General features: G+C 37.9%; 1 protein-coding gene and 1 non-coding gene across 2 annotated transcripts in view; one reads left to right on the forward strand and one right to left on the reverse strand.

Annotated features, from left to right (window-relative positions):
* Window positions 1-6,680: 6,680 nt before the first annotated feature.
* On the reverse strand, window positions 6,681-6,753 carry trnaa-agc (transfer RNA alanine (anticodon AGC)). Its single transcript has one exon. It is a non-coding gene; the product is annotated as a tRNA-Ala (tRNA).
* Window positions 6,754-7,437: 684 nt separating this feature from the next.
* The window catches only part of LOC127577603 (USP6 N-terminal-like protein), a 166,007-nt gene continuing 152,032 nt past the window's right edge, over window positions 7,438-21,412 (forward strand). The window contains exon 1 of the mRNA XM_052028869.1: window positions 7,438-7,547. The gene's annotated coding sequence lies outside the window, so the exon portion shown is untranslated. The remainder of the gene's footprint in view (window positions 7,548-21,412) is intronic.

A 21,412-nucleotide genomic window follows, 5' to 3' on the forward strand; every position in this document is an offset into this window, starting at 1 on the left:
TGAAATGCACAGCCTGTAGGGATAGTGGAGGCAGGTACTTTTGCGACTTTTAAGAACTATTTGGATATGTATTTGAAACACTGTAGCAAAGAAGGTCGATTGCTGAGAAATGGGATTAGTACAGAGAGGAACTTGATGGCTGGCATGGACATGGTGGGCCAAAGGGTCTGTCTCTCTATCTCTCTGAGAGAGAACATATGGTCCCTGGTAATCTAATGGATGTAAATTGCTTTTTCACCAGGAAGGCATATTTGGGGTCATTGACAGTGAAAAGGAAATAGTTACATAGAGCATAGAACAGTACAGCACAGGAACAGGCCCATCGGCCCATGACGTCTGTGCTGACCATGATGCCAATTTAAACTGCACATCTATCTGCTCATGGCCTCTATCCTTTCATTCCCTGCCTGTTCCCTGTGTTTGTCTAAACATGGCTATCATATTGCCTTTTGAAAGTTGCTATCATAATGTAATTGAAAGGGAAAGTTTTATATTTCCTGTGCTTGCCTGGAATGTGAAAGGGATGCTGGTATTGGGGGTGACAGAAGACCCTACCAGGATATTGCACAGGGAACTGTCTCTTCAGAATGCTATACAAGGAGAGGATGATATGTTTGGCGGTGCCATTGCAGTGAAGGTGGTGAATAAATAAAAGATAACCATTTAAACATGAAGGACAATTGAATGGAAAGAGGACAAGAGTGATTCCGAGAGGGAGGAGAAGCTGTGAGAGAAGATTAGGAAATGGGAAGTGGTGAAAACACTGTTTTAGTTGGAATTACAACGACAGCCCAACTGATCCATGCCGCTATTTAATTGCCAGATGAACCACTCCCATGCTGCTTTGTCTAGCCCTAATTGTACACCCTTATATTACTATTCCTCACACATATTTATCCAGCTTGCCCTCAAATCCATCCACGATATTTGCACAGATCTGTTGCAGAAGTTACATTGTGCAGTGGGGTAGATCTTGAAGATTATTAAAGTGTAAAATGGGCAATAGTGAGTTGTCAGCATGTTTCAAATTGTTTTTCATTTTCATTGTTGCCCATTTTATGTTATTTCACAAAATCAATGTCCGTAAAATATGTTTAGTCCTTCTCTACAGCAGAAACATTTCCCTTTTAGACTAAACTTAGAAATAATCAAAAAAGGGGTTAACATGCAGTATAATTTTATGGGTTTTTTTTGTGTTGGAAAGCTCAATTTTCACTAGTGTAGAAGAAAATGTGTATGGATGAACTTCCACATTATAAATAAAACAAGGTTTCATAGTCTTAAATAGAAATGGCTTTCCTCCATTTAAAACATCATTGAAAAATAATTTAAAAGCCATATTTTCTACCAAATTTAAAACAGTAAGGATTCAGCTTAAGAATACAAAATGATCATCTTCTCTGCTAACATGGTTTGGTTTATTATTAGAATTATGCAACCAGCTATATTTAAAACATTGAAAAAACAGCATTTTCTAGGATATCTTTTAGAAAAACATTACAAATAGTTTTGTTCTTATTTATTTCAGGGTTTAAATGTCCAAAGGTTTCAAAATAATTAAAATTAGTCATGTAAAAATTGCTGGCATTCTTGTAAATACATCAAATCAACTAATCCAGCTTTGAGATAATAGATGAACTGCTCCAGAGGTTATGTATTGGAAAATACCATAAGGCAGGACTTTTTAGCCATTGTTGTCTGAATCTGGAAATGAATATTAAAAATGGTGGAAATGCTAATAAACCTTCAGCATTGGCTCTTAAGTAAGTTCAGCAGGGAATAAGGTTGGGTTTGTTTAGGGCGCTTGTCCATATTCTGAACAGTCAATTATTGTTTGTTTTAATAAAAATGTTTTAAAAATAATTAAATAGGTCTGCTTTTAAAAATGGGGAACAGAAATGTGAGAATCTTGTATCATGTTATATATCCAAAAATTCCATTCATTCACATCATGTTTGGAATTAGTCTGTTCGTATATTGATTCAACCAGGCAGTAAATCTACCATTTTCTTTTACACAAAGCCATCTGCAAGCTGTGGTTCTGGCATCCCTTCCCCCAGCTCACAACTGGCCATGTGTCAATTGGTCATCAGCAAAGGATGCAGCATGACTAATATAAACTGAATAATGTAAATTAAAATGTCAAGCCATCCAATTTTCTGGCTTATCAGTTTGTTGCAAGGTTAAATCTCAGCTTTGTTCACTAACAAGTTCTATCACAACTGCTAACCTCCTTATAGCAGGCAGAATAAAAATTAAAAATCAAAGTTTTAAATATGAAGGGGCAGCTGATAATCATTACACTGCTTTTGTGGAAATAGCAATGCCAGGACTGGGTAAAAAATGATTGCCGTCTCTGAAGCTGGTGAATATGTTCTTGTATGGGGCTGCTTCAAATTAAACCATCACATTGACAGCCTTGGGGCGTGTAAGTTGTGTGGTTGTGAAGGATGCTGTGTTTGGGGGAAGGGGGAGAAGAAAGGCAGCCAAGAGCCATGAAATATGAACCGAAGACTCCTTATTTCCTTTTTATTTTCTTTTTAGAAGAATTTTTCACAGCTTTATCCCACCAAATCATTTGGTAAATACCTTACAATAAATAATTTCTTATGGCACCGCATCCCAATCTCAATTTCTGACAAAAAAATCTAAACAACTAAGTTGATCTATATTTTCCCTTGCAGATTCAGACTTGCTGTGCATTTCTATGATTCTTCTGCATTTATTTACTTGCCAGTATTTTTCTTTCAATTGTAATATTCTATACTTCTGAAAATAAACATACCAATTTGATTAAATGTGTTTGCAACCAGCATCAATCTTTTTAGTCATAAATCTCACATCTATTCTTGACAGCACAGCCTTCTGTTTTAAAACTTAAAAATGCAAGAAATAGGGGAAAGAAAAGCCCCAATGTGGCTCCTTGAGCTCCATCCACGATTCAATAACCCAAGTTCCAATTTTCGGTCCTGTTCCCTCACCTTTTGTGTAAAACTAAAAGTCCTTTAATCTGACGAATACACGTGAAGTTGCTGAGCATGCACGGCCCTTTGGATAGAGAACTTCAAAGATTCACAGAACTCCGGGAGAAGACGTTTCTTGTCATCTCAGTTCTCAATGGGTTTATTGAGTACAAAATACTTATTCCTTTTCCATAAATAGTTGGTAAAATCAACCAGCTAGTTCAGATATTTAGACTAAGTTCAGAGCCTGCACCCAAACCATTTATTTATAAAAAAAATTATGCTTTACCAAAGGCAAATGAATGACTCTTATGCATACAACAGATATTCCAATAAGGCTTAGTGTCTTTTGAGATACTGTGCTGTTCCCTACTGCCCACCAGAAAGACCACCCATGTAGACCATCCTGTATTCCAGTAACATGGAGATGCGGAAGATTGCTCTTGTGTTCTGGGTGCATAGCCTTTAGAAGAACAGCATCCATTTGAACTAACTGGCAAAACTCTAATCACCATTGAAGTTTAGCAACACTATGATTATTTTAAACACTTTGCACTAAAATGGACTTATTTTGTTCTAATTTTTTCTTGTAAAAATTGTGTATAATTTATATTTAGCTTATGTTTTTCTTGTGAATGCTGCTTATTTGGTTGTTATGTGCCTGTGATGCTGCTGCAAATAAGTTTTTCATTGCACCTGTGCATACATGTACATGCATATGGCAATAAACTCGACTTTGACTTTGGATTTGAAATGTGGTTAGAGATCCACAGGAGAAACAGGAAGGTGTATGTAGCTAATGTTCAGGAATGCAGAATGTATGAAAATATAATGGTTTGCAAGTATATTGATAGAAAGTCACTTCTGTGGTTGTATATGGAACTATGGAACTATGAGCCCTCAGCAGTGCTGACAAAGCAAGTTCTGAAAGTATTGTGATCTTCCTGGAGACAACACTTAGTGGAGCCACACCCAGTGTGAAAGGATAACATGTATATATGTATCAGTTACTCTGCATTTTACTATGCTACTGAGCCTCTTCCATATTTATTTCCACATGAAACAGACCCAAAGGATCATTTTTATTTAATTTTATAATGTTTGTTACTGCATAATTCCAGTTAAAGAGTCAACAGCACCGTTTTCAATACAATATTGGCACAATAATCCAAAATATAGCCATTTACTTTTCATCTCTGAATCACAGTGCATGAAAAATATGTCTTTGGAGTCTGTCCAAATCAAATAGAAAACCTAATTTAGAATAGTGACCAAACCATTCCCTTGTGCTGCTGACCGGGAGGCAGACTATGGATGCATACAACTCTAGACAGGATAATGCATTCTTGCAGGAATGTCTTAAAAGCAAAGTATCAGAATTGCTTTTGTTTGACAAGAAAGTCTAGCTATCTGTTATTTTTCTCACATGTAATTGAAATAATGTGCACTTGTATTATTTTCATTACATCATGTTTATTTAAACAAATGAACAAATGTTTGCCAAGCAATTCTTCATGAAGATAGTGCTGAACTCATTCGGGATTTTGAAGGGTTGAAAGCAATCACTCTCCCTTACCATGAAGTAGCAAATAACAAAGAAGCCCTTATCTTACTACAGCTTATGTCTAGTGGACAAGAGGATGTACCTTGCTAGTTGTGGTGCCACAGTGCCTGGGCCTGAACTCTTTGACATGAAACTGAGGATGTATGTAGTGATGAGGTTGCAAAGAGGCTTCATTGGCTTATAGACAAGCTTAGTGGGCAACAACATGACAGATGGAATACACTGGTAAAATGTGAAGTTATTCACTTTGGCAGAATAAATGAAAGTGCTGGTTATTTTCTAAATGGTGAGGCATTTGGAAGTTTTGATGTTCAAAGGGACCTGGATGTCCTTGTACATAAGTCATTGAAAGCTAGCTATGTAAGTACAACAGGCAATTAGGAAGGCAAGTGTATGTTGGCTTTTATTGGAAGAGGTGTTTGAGTACAAGAATAAAGGTGTCTTATTACAATGATATAGGTCTTGGTGAGACCACATTTGAAGGATTTTATGCAGTTTTAGTTTTCCTTAAAAAAAAAGATATACTTACCTCTCAGGGAGCACAATGAAGATATACTAGGCTAGTCTCTGGGATGGCAGGTCTATTATATAAAGGGAGATTAAGTAAGCTAGGGGTGTAATCTCTAGCATTTAAAAGGTGGCCTCATTCAAATGTACAAAGTTATTACAAGACTTGACAGGATAGATTAGGGGAGAATGTTTCTCCTAGCTAAGGACTCTAGAACTTCAGGTCACAGTATGAAGATAAGGAAGAGGCAATTTAGAACTGAAATGAAGATAAACTTCTTCACTCAGAGGGTGGTGAATTCTTGGCATACTTTGGCCTGTAGGGTTGTGGAGGCTCATTTATTGATTATTCAAAATAGAGATTAATAGATTCTAGGATATTAGAGGGATCAATGAATATGGGGATAGGGCAGGAAAGATCGACCATGGTCTTGTTGAATGGTGGAGTAGGCTAAAGGAGCCAAATAGCCTCAACTCCGAATGGGGACTGCTTCTATTTCTTATGTTCTTATCTGGCTGCAGGTTCTGAAGAAGACCCTTGTGATTCAGTTGTTCCCATGAAATTATGAACTGGTCATATAGGGTGCCACTATGTCTAGGACTTACTGAGTGACAGATGCCATTCCATGTAAGATCCAATGATGAAGAATTGGATTTGTTGCTCCACTTTGTCATTAGATTCCACATGGAGTCCAGCTCTGCAACTAAGTCTTGCTGTGATTTTTATCCTGGGGAATTGCCTCTCCAGTTCTATGCCAGAGCAAAGCTGGTGTGGAATTGGACACCAAATCTGAAGGGAAAATTTTGGCCTGAAGAATAGGGAAGTTAAGTGATTTCTCAAGTTTTTTTTTATTTTTATGTTTTGAGTGATTTGTAAGTGTTTGATATTATTTTAGATTGCTTTAAATTAATTAAATCACTCTTAATATGCAATGTACTTCCCTGTAGCTATGATACTTTACTCTGTATTCTGTTATTGTTTTTTACCCTGTACTACCTCAACGCACGGTGTAATGAATTGATCTGTATGAACGGTATGCAAGACAAGTTTTTCACTGTACCTTGGTACAAATGACAATAATAAACCAATACCAAATAAATCAATATCAATAAATGTTACTGAATATCAAAAAATTATAAAAGTGTGGAAAAAACTCATGGATAGTCCAGGTAGTGAAGATTTGCCCCCCACTTTGTCTGCTGTCCAAAACTGTTAAGGCTGCCAACCTAAGGCCAATCTCACAGTGCGATATCTGGGTGCAAAGAGTTGCTGAGGTTGATGTAGAACATATGCACAATCCATACCCGACTCTTTCTGCAAGTATCTGAATTCTATCTCTTTAATACTTTGGAGAAGTAATACAGATTTCACTTAATTCTATTCACTGTTAAAGTTAACATTGAAATACAATTGCTGGAACAATGCTCATCAAGCACAACAATACTTATTTGTAACAAGTCTGTAAAGACACATTTATAATACCAATTGCACTTTGCATGTAAAATTACTGAAATAGCATTGCTAATGTTGTTTGGAGACGAAAGTTGTCATCCATGCCAGATTTTCGAATGTTTGACAATTGATTAATTAATTTTGGAATATAAATAACTTAAAATTTTCGAGTAACGAAGAACAAAAAGCCTACTGGAGAATGCGGGCATCGATCCCGCTACCTCTCGCATGCTAAGCGAGCGCTCTACCATTTGAGCTAATTCCCCGTGAAAAACGTTTTCGCTCTTTACATTTCTCACTTTGATTTTCTCCTGTTAGTGCAATGATTTGCTTTCTTTCCAATATTTATCTATTATTAAATAAACTCTCCATTTTACAATGTCAGGTCGCAGATTCCGGAGGATTGAATTAATAGACTTCAACTCGAAATGTTCTGCCATCTTTAGTATAACATCAAATCAACCCCATATTCATTTAATAGAATGCCTTTGATGCTAGTAATTTGGTGAATGTTCTCCCTTCACTAAAAGACAATATAACGACTGGGATGACTTCTTTTACACATGATGCCAAATGAAGATTTTGATGCAATACAAAGTGCATTTTCTTCCTACTGCCATGCATTCACGCTTTTTTTGTGGACGCGGGAGCACAATGGGAGGCAAACAAAAACAAGGACAACGTGCAGGACGGAAATTTTAAATCGACATGAACAGCGTGCAACTACAACTGGCCCCTGCTCCCCGCACCCTCCACCCTCCACCCTCCAGCGGCAGCAGGCAAGCCCGAGACCACGCGCTGCTGCCAATCAGCACGAGCCGCCGGTGATTGGCGGGCACGTCGCGCGGTGACGGGTTTAAGGCGGGCCGCGCTCGCGCGACGGGCGGTGTGTGAGCGGAGGGGAGCGCGCGCGTCCCCGCCGCCGCGATGTCGCGCGAACGCGGGCGAGCGCGCAGGGAAACGGGCAGAGACAGCGCAGCATCTCGGTGTCAGGAAGAATGAAGAGAGAGGCGCCGCAGCAGCGAACTGTCAGCAGCCAGAAATTCAGCCCCTACACAAGGTAATATGCCGGTCGGGCTTCTCCGATTCTGTCGATCGAACCGTGTGGAGTTTCTCCTCCAGTGCCGCTGTTTGCACTGAAGACAAGGGGTAGTAACGTTGGAGAGAGATCGGCAGCTGAGTGTGTCAGTGTGGCCCGCTCTCAGTTACTTGGGCTGCTGGCTGTTTTTGTTCTGACAGACATCAAGCTACAGCCGCAGTTTTTTATTTAATGAGGGGACGAATCGTTGATGATGTGGATTTGATCTTGTAGTACCCGTTAAAACTGGATGCCTGTTGAAGGTTTAAGTTGTTTGGGGGATGGGGTGTTGGTAATAATTTTATTGGTTTTGATTCTCGGGCTGAGAGGTTGGACCGCCCTGCTGTGATAACTGGAAACTGTTAGTGGTACATATTTCAAAGCGTTATGCTGAAAGAAGGACGCGCTGCACAGAATGATTCGAAACTGCCTGTATTACAGCAGAGCAATGCATCCGGCGCTGTTTAAAACTAAGGTAACACAAATTCAGAGCGGAGATCGCCGACACCAACCTCGGGAGAATTGCTGTTTTCTCCTGAATTGGAAATCGGATATTGTGTTGCTTGGAAACCCCATTTTATTTCACGTCAATTTATAAATAATGTACAACTGAAATATCTTTAAAGCTTTCACCTGCTGTTTTGCAAATATTATCAAACGTATATAAATTGCTCAGAAAATATTTCAATATATCGTGTCCTATAGAGGAATATCCTAATCTGATAGTATGCTGCGTGTGTATTGTGGCGTTTGCTTACCATAGTAAATCTTACTGTAGTAGCAATACTACAACAAAGAAGTGTGTATTTACTAAAACGTATTGCAGCAGATAGTTGACTTAAGAAGATTAGGCGAATTTTCATTTAATGGTAAGAATATAATATACCAAGACTTTTTGCAACAGTTCATGATTAACCGTAAGTATATTATTGTAAAAGAGGCATGAAAAAAAACATTTACAAAGGGAAATAGATTGAAAGAAATACCAGAAATGGAACTAAAGAAACACAAGCCAGCAATTGGCTAGCTGGTCCATATCTCTATTTGCAGTATTCTCTGTCCAACCTTCCTCTGGTTTCTTCCTAATTTCTTCATAATCGCATTTTTCCCTTCTTCCCCGTACATCAATACAACTGCTTCAACCTTTCAGCGCAGAAACTCACTTCTCCGTATGTCAGGAAATTTGCCACAATTTGATCTGTTATTGGCATTCTGATAATTATGTGCCATTGTTCTGTTTCCTTCACCACAGTTAAAAAATTGTATGTATGTGTACTTAAGAGCAATGGCCTGCCGTGACAAGGTACATATCTTGTGACTGCACATGGGTTAAGTAGCTCATTTTAAACTGGCACAGACACTATTTGTTGAATGGCCTCCTTTGTCATATATTTGCTTTTAATCAGGTTCAAATTTTGACAGATTTTACATTATGAATGAGCTTGTTTCCCTGTGATTCTTTTTTGGTATCTAATTCACCATTAGGGAAATAATGTGTCCCCTTGGAAATCAAAAGGGTCATCTATGTGTGGAGCCAGGGGATGTGGGTGAGGTCTATATTCACCAAGGAGGAGGATATAGAGGATAGTGAGTTCAGGGAGAGATAAGTTGATAACATGGAGCATGTCAATATTAGAAAGGTAGAGGTGTGAGATGTTTTGGAATGCATCATGTGGATAAATCCCTAGGGCCAGATGAGATCTATCCCAGAATTCTATGGGAAACAAGACAAGAGATTGCTGGGGCCCTAACAGAGATTTTTGCATCTTCGTTAGCCCAAGGAGTGGTACCAGAAGACTGGAGGATAGCTAATGTTGTTCCTTTATTTAAAAAGAACAGCAGGGAAATAAAACAGGTGGTGAGTCTTATGTCAGTGGAATGGAAATTATTGGAGAAAATTCTAAGGGACAGGATTTATATGCATTTGGACAGGCAGGGACTGATTAGGGATAGTCAGCATTGCTTTGTGCAGGGGGATTCCAGTCTCATTAATTTGATTCCTTTGAGGTGGAAACAAAGGAGATTGATGAGGGTGGGATGGTGATCTTGTCTACATGGACTTGAGTAAGGTATTTGACAAGGTCCCACATGGTAGGTTGACCAGGTGGTTAAGGCATGTGGGATCCAAGGCGAGCTGGCTAATTGGATCCAAAAATTGGCATGGTGATTGGAGGCAGAGGGTGGAAGGATGTTTTTCTGATTGGAAGTCTGTGACAGATGGTGTACCACGGGATCAATGCTGGGACCTTTGCTGTTTGTGATGTATATTAACGACTTGGATGTGAATGTAGGAGGCATGATTAGTATGTTTGCAGACGACATGAAAATTGGTGGCATTATGGATAGTAAGGAAGGTTGTCTAAGGCTACAGCGGGATACATTTCAGATGGAAACTTAGGTGGAGCATTTTGCAGATGGAATTTAATCCCAGCAAGTACTGGGTGATGAGTTTTCAGAAGTCGAATTGAGATAGGACATATACAGTAAATGATGGGACACTGAGGAAAGTTGATGAAAAAAGAGACCACTGAGTCCAAGTCCATTATTCTCTGAAAGCACCAACACAGGTTGATAGGATGATGAAGAAGGCATATGGCTTGCTTGCCTTCATAGGTCAGGCCATATCATTTAAGAGTTGGGAAGCAGTGTTGAAGAAGTATATAAAATAATGAGAGGCATGGATAGGATAGGTAGTCAAAATCTTTTTCTCATGGTAGGGGCACCAAAAACAAAAGGGTATATATTCAAGGTGAGAAGGAGTTTTAAAGGGGACCTAAGGGATAAGGTTTTTTTTCCACACAGAGTGTGGTTGCTATCTAGAATGCTGCCAGGGGAGGTAGTAGAATCGGATACAATTATTATGTTTAAGCGACATTAAGACAAACACTTAAATAGGCAAGGCAGAGGCGGACACAGACCTTATGTTGACAAGTGGATTAGTGTAGATGGTCAAAAAGACCAGCATGGATATGATGGGCCAAAGGGCCCATTTCTGTACAGTATAACATAATGACTCTGTGCTGTGATTCATTTAACTCTCGATTCAGAATTTTTGAGAATGTATTCAATTGCTTTTCTTCCTGTGTTAATTTAGTGCAGCCGAAATGTTATATGATTTTGATGAATTCTGATGATAATGCAAACTAGTATTTCCAGGAACTGGAGCCTTTTTTTATCTAAACTTAACAACATCAGCAGTAAATGTTGTGTTCGAAGAAACTCCCTCAAACTAGAATAGCTTGCTGCAGTGATGAGACAGTAGAGGTATACCATACCACGCAACAGAGGCTTCTTCTTTATACTGTACGTAGTGACAACATTGGTTCCATTCTTAACATTGGAACATTTGTTTTCTGTTTTACTGACTGGGATATTGTTTTACAAATGCACAAACAAAAGTAAAGACACCAAGTAATAATGAGTTCATTTATTTATCTCAGCGCAAAATAGCCTGTTAAAATTCACACATTGTACTGTAAGCCAAAAGAGTGTAGACAATCAAAATACTTTGTCTTGTCCTTTTTTCTATTACCAATGTTGTAATACATTCTTCACTAAGGTGAAGAATTAGTTTCATATTCAGAATGAACGATAGATTAGCCAGTCACAAAGCAAAGATCAAGTTTCTTCATGGTTTGAGATCAAGATACAGTTGTGTGGAATTGAGTGGGAAGCAGTTGAATCATTTTAAAGAGAAAGAAAAGAAAAACCTGGGAACTACAGACTAGTATGCCTAACATATCTGGTAGGTAAGTTATTTGAAGGGATTCTGAGGGATAAGATATACATGCATTTGGAAAGACAGGGATTGATTAGGAATAGTCAGCACGGCTTTGTGTGTGGGAAATAATGTCTCATGAATTTGACAGGGAGAGCAAGCTAATTGGATGCACACTTGGCTTGATGTGGGAAGCAGAGGGTGATGGTGGAAGGTTGTTTTTCTGACTGAAGGCCCATGACTAGTGGTGTTCCCCGGGGGTCGGTGATGAGCCCATTGCTATTTGTCATCTATATCAATGATTTGGATGAGAATATACAAGGCATGATTAGTAAGTCTGCAGATGACACTAAAATAAGTATTGTAGTAGACAGTGAAGATGGTTATCAGGATTTATAGAGGGATCTTTATCAGTTGGGCAAGTGGACCGAGGAATATCAAATGGAATTTAATTTGGATAAGTCTGAGGTGTTACATTTTGGGAAGACAAATTAGGGTAGGATTTTCACAGTGAACATTGAGGTCCTGGGGAGTGTTGTAGAACAGAGAGACCGAGGAGTACAAGTACATGGTTCCCTGAAAATGACGTTGCAAGTAGACAGGATGGTGAAGGAGGCTTTTGGCACGCTGGCCTTCATCAGTCAGGGCACTGAGTATAGAATTTGGGATGTTATGTTGCAGTTGTACAAGATGTTGGTGAGGTCACATTTGGAATATTGTGTTCAGTTCTAGGAAAGATGGCATAAATTTGGAAAGAGTGCAGAGGAGATTTATGAGGACATTGCTGGGACTCAGGGGACTAAGTTATGGAGTAAGGTTAAGCAGGTTGTACGAGAATGTGGGGTGATATTATAGAGGTGTATAAAATCAGGGGCATAGATAGGGTAAATGCGCAGTCTTTTTCCCAGGCTGGGGAATCAAGAACTAGAGGACATAGGTTTAAGCTGAGAGGGGACAGATTTAATAGGAACCTGAGGGGTGACTTTTTCACCCAGAGGGTGGTCAGTATATGGAATGAGCTGCCAGAGAAGTTGTTGAGGTAGGTACATCAATAACATTTAAAAAACACTTGGACAGGTACATGGATAGGAAATGTTTAGAGCGATAGGGGTCAAACATGGGCAAATGGGACTAGCATAGATGGGAGTCTTGATTGGCATGGACCAGTTGGGCCAAAGGGCCTGTTTTCGTGCTGTATGACTCTGACACTAAGAAACATTATATAGAATAACTTTATGTCAGTTCTGTATCTTAAATTTCTTCCCAGCTTCACCTCAACACTCAAATGTTTGTTATTTTGTTTTGATGTGGCCCTATGTTCCATCACTTGCCTCAAAGAAGTTCTCCATTTTTAACCATTTTGCCAAATTCCACCTTTCTTCTCTCTTTATCCCTCATTCTCTATTGTCCACCCACATACCATGTCAAGTTTTTATCAAAATAGTCTCAGCTTTTTTTTACCTAGCCACTTCCAAACTCAGTGGTTTCAACCTCTTTGACTTATCAAACCCCATTATTTTGTGTTTACTGTCTTTCTAATCTACCTTAAATGTGTTACCTCATGGCATTTCATTTCACATCTTGTTGATCACAAACAAGACCATCTTTGTTTGATTCCCCTCCACACACATTCCCTCTCCTTAAGCCAAAACCATTCCTTCTGCATTTGCCCATATAAAAATTCTCCGCTTCATCATTTACAATGGTACCTTCAAGCTACATCTATTTTTCAGGCAGTAGATAATGGTAATAATTATGCTGTTGCCATTTACAACTCCTGAAGGCCCATTTTTTTCTTTCTTCATACATCCATTCAACATTCCCTTTGGCCTTTCAATATTATGCTTTTTATGGTTTAATCACTCCTGATCACCACCTGGTATCTCTTTTCTATGACCTGGTGTTTGCCTATAAACTGTCACATCCTATATTATGAGAGGTCAGTGAACTAAAGTATTAACTCTGCTGTTTAAATTGCAAATTTCCAACTGTTTTGTTCGTTTGCTTGGATTTTTTTGCACTCCTGGTCTTCTCAATTACACCTTGCCTCTGCCTTTGATAACTTTGTCCCCAGTGTAATTACAATTCCCTCTCAGACTGACCATTATCCTTGTATGGTCCTTACCTCTGCCCTCTTAAGTCTAAGGTGGGAAAACTTAAATATTTATAGCAGACAACTAGTTTAGCCATCCTTTGGTACATGAGGAATTATTGGGTTCTCCTGTACTCTGACAAACTGTGCCCCATGCCAAGATCCCCCTGGACCTCTCCTTTTTATCTTTTCTCTTCACTGCTACAAATCATTTTCTTAAACCCTTTTTTGCTACCTCACTCTAATAAATTGGTAAATTGTTTTATTATTGTCACATGTACCGTTATAGAATAAAGTGTTACAGTTACAGAGAAAGTGCAGTATGAACAATAAGGTGCAAGGCCATAATGAGGTAGATTTTGTGGTCAAGAGTCCATCTTATCATACAAGGCAACCATTCAATAGTCTTGTAAATCGGAATAGAAGCTGTCCTTGAGCCTGGTGGTATGTGCTTTCAGGCTTTTATATCTTCTGCCCAGTGGGAGGGGGGAGAAGAGATAATGTCTGGGGTGGGTGGGGACTTTGATTATGTTAGCTGCTTTAGTGAGGCAGTGAGCAATGTAGACAGAGTCCATGGAGGGCAGGCTGGTTTCTGTGATGTGCTATGAACAAATGGAAGACATTCATGAACTTCTTTATCATTAAGATAGAAACTATTCATCCATCTGTCCTTACGGCTTTCCCTCACCCACCAAACTAAGTAATCTCCAAAAATTTCCCATCTCCAGTCTTGAATTGTCATCTTTAGTTTTCCCACTTAATCTCCTCTTCTAATCTTTCTGAGCTCATCTGGACCATGAGACCCATTTCCTTCATCCTTGTTTCTATTCTCATTAACATTTGATCACTTAACTTCCCTTCTACGTCTTCATGTTAGTGAATACTGTTAATATTTTCTCCTCGGGTACTATTTCCATCCCATTTAAATGCTATGCTTGACTCCTCCTGTCCTTGCAAACTGCTGCCCCATCTCCAACTTCCCTGTCCTTTTCAAAGTTCTTGAGTATATTGGCTCTTCCCAAATTTATGTAATCTTTTCTATACCTCTGTGTTGAACACCCACCTCCCTGGCTTCACTGCTGGCTGTAATAGGCCCATATAAAAATCAGAAAAGACATTCAATGGGACACTGATCACAGTAAACTACCCTTCCACATCCCTTTCATCCTCTCTGCACTTCACATGACACCTGGGTTATCCTTGCATTTGAACTGAATTGAATTTGTTACTTCTAATGAAGTCGTAAATAAACATTTAGAAAATCAAAATACCATTAGGTAAAATTATGTTTATTCTATGTAAGAGAAATTGTGCTTGACAAAGGTATTAGCAATTAGCAGGATAAATCAAGTAAAACCTGTGGATGTTGTGTATTTAATTTCCAAAAGGCATTCAAAAAGGTTGCACTCATAGGGTTATTACACAAGATAAGAACTCATGGCTTTTTGGGTAGTATATTGATAGGCATAGGATTGGTTAGCTGATTGAAACCAGAGAGTAGAGATAAATGAATCATTTTTAGATCAGCTTGTTATAACTAGTGGGGGGCCTCAGCTATTTACAGTTTATTGATTTTTTTTGAAGTGGCTGAATGCCTTGTATCCATGAAGATATAAAGAAAGTGGGAATTGTGATGAGGGTGTAAGAATATAGAGAGGCTAAAAAAATAAAAAAATAGGATATATGTAGGAAAAGATGATGTTATCTGCTTTCTTGGGAAGGAAAGAAAAGCAGGATGTTATTTAAATTTATGAGACTAATAAGTACAGCTCAGAATTCTGGGTGTCTTTTAACAAGAAATACAAAGTGTGCACAAAGAGTAGGTAATTGGGAAAGGAAGTGGAATATTGGTCTTTATTGCAAAGGCGATGAAATACAAAAGTAAGGAGATCTCACTTCCGCTGTATAGGACCTTGTTGCTACACTTGTTTATGGTTTTGGTCTCCTTGTTCAAGGAAGGATTTACTTGCCTTGGAGGTGGTGCAAAGGAGGTTCATCAGCCTGATTTCTGAGTTGAATAGGCTATTTTTTGAAGAAAGACTGAATAGATTGGACCATACTGTTTTGAGCTTAGAAGAATGAGAGGTGGCATCATTGAAACATATAAAATTCTGATAGGGTTTAACAGGATAAAAATATTTCCCCTGCAGGAGAAATCTAGAAGAAGGATCAGAATAAAGGGAATCCTGATTAACTCTGTGAGAAAGAATTTATTGTCTGAGAGTTTGAACATTTAGAATTCTTTCCCTCAGAGAGCTGATCAGCTTGTGCCATTAAATATAGCTAAGGCTGAGATGGGCTTTCAGATTGCAGGGAAATCAAGGTATACTGGCATCAAGAGGCAAAGTGGAGACCACCAACCAGCCAATCTTGCTGTATGGAACAGTAGGTTTAAGCAGTAGTGAGGTTTGTTTCTTCTCTATTTATTTTCTTATTCCTACTTCTTTGATCAAGCATTTGGGACTGGGTGTGAATTTTCTTGGATGGCCCAGTGAATGCTTTGGAATGCTGCAGTAATTCAGTGAATGTTCATGGTAACTCTTCTTAAGGTAGGTCCTTAGCTAAGGATTGCTTCAGAAATTACTTCTAAAATAGAGGAAAATTCTCAGAACTAATGCCAACACACCAGTGATTGAATTGAAAACCTAAATCGCTGTCTGAGAATAACTTCTGTAACTTCAGTGTTCTATTTTATTTATTGCTTATCAGCTGTAAAGTTTAAGACTTCATCATCTCCCTGATGCTACTTTTAAAATTCGGCTCTGATGAATGTACTTAAAGCAGACAAATATGTCTCATTATGTTTTGTGCTATGTTTTGAATGCTTTTCTATTGCTTTTAAAGTATTTCAATGATCATATCTTAAAGAAGGATCGACACAGCGTCTTTCACAGCCACACATTGTCCCAAAGTACATTGCAGCCAATTAATTTGTTTTTGAAGTCTGGTCAAAGTTGCAATGTAGGAAACACCACAGCCAGCTGATGCACAACTGTCCACAAACAGCAGTTATAATGACCAAGTAACCTTTTTTTAGGTATTGGTTCAAAAATAAACTTTAGTGAAGGTGCCAAGGATTATACTCCTTTTCTTTAAAATAGTACCATGGGATTATTTATTCAGATCAAAGGGTAGCTAGGCCTTGGTATAATGCCTCAACAGAAAGTACTGCAATTGGTGCAACATTTTCCTGGAGTATCATCCTCTGTTTAGTACAAGTCAATAGAAATTGCATTTATGAAAAAGTCCCAGTTTTCCAGACTTTTAGAATTTCTATCCTGGTGTTAAGGTCTTTAACTTGTAATCTTTCAGTGTCATTTTTGATTAGTATTTTAGACATATTAATTAATTTTGCTTCGTAAATTTTCCCTATTCTTTCATTTGATTTTCCTCGTCTTTAGTTGATGAATGAAGGATCTACCTTGAGACTTCTTTTGGGTTTATCATTCCTCATTGATGTATGTGCTTGAGCTGCCAAGATCCTAAAGTTATTAAGCTCTACCTCTCTTTTGTCCTTTAATATAATCCTTATTTCTTACCTCTTTTATGTTCCTTAATATCTTCTTATTGGCTTAGTGTCCAATTGTGTTTGATTATGCTTCTGTGAATTGCCTTGGTGTACTTGACATGATTAAATTTGGTAGGAAAGTATAAACAATGGCTATTTTTGAAACTCTTAATTACATTTATTTAACCAATAATGAAAAAGATACAAGTCATATAATACAAATGGAAGCTAAAATAAACGTTCCGCAATGTAATTTGGAATGGAAATATAAAAGAAATCACAACGCTTAGTAATTAAGTGATCTGTTGTAAATAATTATTGATACTTATTGGAGCAGATGTGCATAAAATCTAGCAGTACTTAGCACCACCAACAGCTGTCTGAAGTTTAGTGTTCTACTCCTTTTATACGCTGACCTGGGACACCTGTGCTGTACTGGTGGACTTTTGGAGTCCAACAGCTCATTGCAGATTTTCTTGGATGTTCCAGCTCTCACGCCTTTTGAAATGAATGGGAAGATATGTCAGCCAGCAAACAGTAAGTAGACCATTTTTATTTGAGTTAATTCAGTCAGTGTAAATGTATTTGATTCCTTTTAACATTGTGTGAACTTTATTCAGAGCTTTTATATTTTTAATTATCAGTCATGTACTAACTAATCTAATCACACAGCTTTGCTTAAGTATGAAGCATTTAACTTAACACTGATTGAAACTAAATTTGTAACATATTAGATCAAGCTTGATAGAAGAATTGAACTACAGTTATTTTCAATTATGTTCTGAGCTTAAATTGAATGGAGCAGCAATCTAATTAAAACTAAACAAAGAACTACTTTTTTTTTGTTGTGTGTGCTTAAGCCCAGATATAGTCACTGAAGCCACCTGTGACAGAAAACATAAGAATGCTTTTGGACATTGTGCTAGAATTTTTTTAACCTCACTTTATATTATTTGGGTGTGCTTTGTATTATTCCGAAGCAATGTGTGAGATCAGTAAATGGAGCAATCAGTGGCACATCTATTTCTGAATAATGGACGATGTGGCAAGAAAGATACACTGTTTTCTTTTAACAGAATTACTGGTTGGTTATTTCAAGATCCTTTTGAGCTAAAAAAATTTTTAAACTTGAAACACTAACAAATAATTAAAATGTTAGGATAAGGTAAAATAAGTAAAGCACTGTTGTATACTTATTTTACTTTATTCTAATATTTTTAATTATTTGGCAGTATCCTGTGATTTGAAATATTTTTGAAAATTAAAATAAACTTGTATTTCAAATTAATTGAGTCGTCATTTCCATACCAGTCCTCCTGGCACAAAGCTGATGGTCAGATGCACAGTACACCCAGACTCACTTTCCAAAGAATCCCTGCTTCGCCACTGGACTGAGTGGTAAGTCTGTCAATAGAGCTGGGAGCTGGAAGTGCAGGCACGTGAACTTTGGGAAGTTTGTACTCCTGTGCTGCACTCTGAATGCCCCAAAGTACATGTCTTCCTTCGGAATTGTTCTCTGAGCCAACAGGATTTAGTCCATTAAGTTGTGTATTTTAATATGTACATCCCTCTTGTGGAGAATATGACATCAGAAGTGCAGAACAGGATCATATAAGATACCTAAATTGGCAAGAGTCAAATTGAGTCTCAGAAAACAGCTGGCAAATGGATGGAACCAATAACTAGGGAATAGAGATTTTGGTAGTGGTGGAAAGCAATGGATTCAAATTTCTGCTTATTTATCACTAGAAATCTGAAGCAGTTTGATAAACCAAAGCAAGTAGAAGACAAAAGAAGTGGTGGTCAGTTAGAGGTGGGAATTGTCAAAATAAATGGCTCATGCCCTGTGTATTTGATTTGCAGTAATGAAACAAATCCTTAAAAATGATGAATCTGACAATATTTTCATATTTTCTGCTTCTCCTAACTCTGAAAAGAGCTACAAATATACAAAAGTGCAGTTTAACAAAATGTTACACTGAAATTATTGATATTGTACTGCTTTTAGAATATCTTTTACATTATGTATTTGATTTGCAGTCGTTTGCTAAGTAACAGTTTCAGCCAGTGAAGTCTAAGTGTGGTGTTAACTGTGGAAAAATAATCAAAACTACTTCTTATTTAAATATTATATACAGTTAATATTTAATTTTGATGCTACTTCATAGAATCATCAGTTTTAGTTATTAAGATATAGGTTCAGAGAAAGAATGTGAATTGGACTTAGATGGTAAGGAAGAAAGTCATGAAATTATTTTGAATGGATTTCTGTACTTAATCACTAAGATTTAATTCAATAGTTAAGTATAAATCAAATTTGGTATCCAATTTTCAATATATTAAGTGTTTGAAAAAGAAGCTAGAAAATATACTTTTTACCTTATGAGTCATATAGGTGAATTCCAAGAGCACGGAACTTTAGTTTTGAGACAATTAGCTAATGGTTGCCATCCTAGAAATTGCAAATGTTCTCGATACAATGCAATTTCCCCCTGCCCTGCTGAGGTTAGGGTAGGCCTACCTTACTTGATGCAGCATTGAAATGATATGCAGTGCAGCAAAACTACAACCGATGGAGTACTAGCACAGTTACAATAAAGGCTCTCAATTGAAATCAAAGAGTTAAAAACATGTACAGAAATTCTTAGTGCAGTTTCATGCACCAGCTTTGTTTGCAGGCTTTCCTTCCTGACAATGTCACTGCCACATACATGTGTGGGCCATGTGCTTTTATCCAGGCAAGGGATCTGGTCCATAGCTCCAAGATTGTTACAAATGCTTCTTTGAAGATTTTCCTTCCTTTCATAGCTAGCTGCAGCAAAGAACTTCAAGCCTTGTTTGTACTTTTGCACCTGACCACTGTGTGAGCATGGTATGGTTTCATTCTTTGCTGTCCCACTTCCTCCCCCACTTTTTCAGTATTATCTTCATCTTTATAACCTGAAAATAGTAAAATACTACTTGTACAAAACTTTAGATGAGAAACACTGTCCTTCTCTGTAGTATAGCATATCACTCTGTCAGTGTTTGCCCACTGAGGAAAGGATTCTTATTTTAATAGTATTTATGTTCTAGTTTGATTAAATTCCAAATCTTAAAGCTGTTTAAAAAAAAAATTCGCACATTACCAGATACTTCCTTTTCCACAGACTAATCTGATTAAAATAAATGCAACTGATACATTCAAGATGGTGAAATATGTTGTGAATTTTGCTGGTACTGTTTTGTAAATGTAGCAATTGGATCAATGGTTAACAAAACTGAAAACTTTCTTGTCTTACTAATTACCTAGCCATCAGTTTGAATTTGTTATTCTGTATAAATAATAACAATAGAAAATGCTTGAAATACTCAGGAGAAAGGGGGAAAAATAAATGTCTGTGATAGGGTGGAGACCAGGAGAGATTGAATTACACAACTGGTGGTGGGGTTGAGAGTGCAAAGGAGAAATAGCCAGTATAAAGAGGTGAGGGGGAGCAGTGAGGCGGGAGCTGGCTAGCGCTCCAGGTCCCAGTATCTGTAGTCTCTTGTGTCTACAAGTGGTGGTGATGTTGGTTAAAAGAATGGAGAATGCTAGCGAATAACAACAAGTAAATTTGGGGAATGTAAGTTGGAGGAGTGTGAATAGGAGGAAACAAATTAAACCTGGCTACCCAAAGAAGAGGAAGAAGAAAATGAAATGCTGGAAATGTGAAATGCAAGACTGCAATGGCTGATATCTGAAATTGTTGAATTAATTGTTGAATCCAGAAGTCTGTAATATGTCAAGTTGGAAGATGAGATGCTTTTTCTCAAGTTTATGTTGAGTTTTGTTTGAACAGTGCAGGAGGCCAGAAACAGGGAGGTCAAATGGGAGTAGATTTACTGGAAGGTCAGGGCCTCCTTGTAGACCAAACAGGAGTGTTCTACAAAGAGGTCATCCAATCTGTGTTTGATTTCTATAAGTTCGAGGAGACCATATTTTGACTTTCTATTGTATTTCACTAAATTGGAGAGAATATAATTGCTATTTCACCTGGAAAAAGAGTTGGAGGCTTGGGCATAGAGAAGGAAGAAGGTAAAAGGACAGGTGTTGTAACTATTGCTTTTGCATGGGAAGATCCCAGGTGAAGGGAAGTGGGTATTGGTGAAGATGGAAGGGTGAACTAGAGAATCTTGGAGAGACCAAGTCCTATTGAATGCTTGTAAGGAGAGGGAAAGGGAGGGGGAGGGAGGAGATCTTCTGACAGTTTTTCCCAGATAGACTGAGAAAAGATGAATGGTTATCAACTGAAACATTAACTCTATTTCTCTATCCACAGATGCTGCCTGACTTGCTGAGTATTTTCAGCATTTTCTAAATTATTTCATGGAGATGTTGCATTTCAAATTACCTTTGCTTAGTGATCAGAATGCATTTGCAGGAACTAGACCACAAGTGGAATCAATGTTAATGGAGATCATGATTGCATTAAATGTATAGAGATGTGTGTGCTGTGTCAGTGACTACTATTAGGCTTATTACCTGAGGAAAATCTCTAGGCTGAGGA

Source organism: Pristis pectinata, chromosome 14 (genome assembly GCF_009764475.1).
Source record: "Pristis pectinata isolate sPriPec2 chromosome 14, sPriPec2.1.pri, whole genome shotgun sequence".
Lineage (NCBI taxonomy): Eukaryota > Metazoa > Chordata > Chondrichthyes > Rhinopristiformes > Pristidae > Pristis > Pristis pectinata.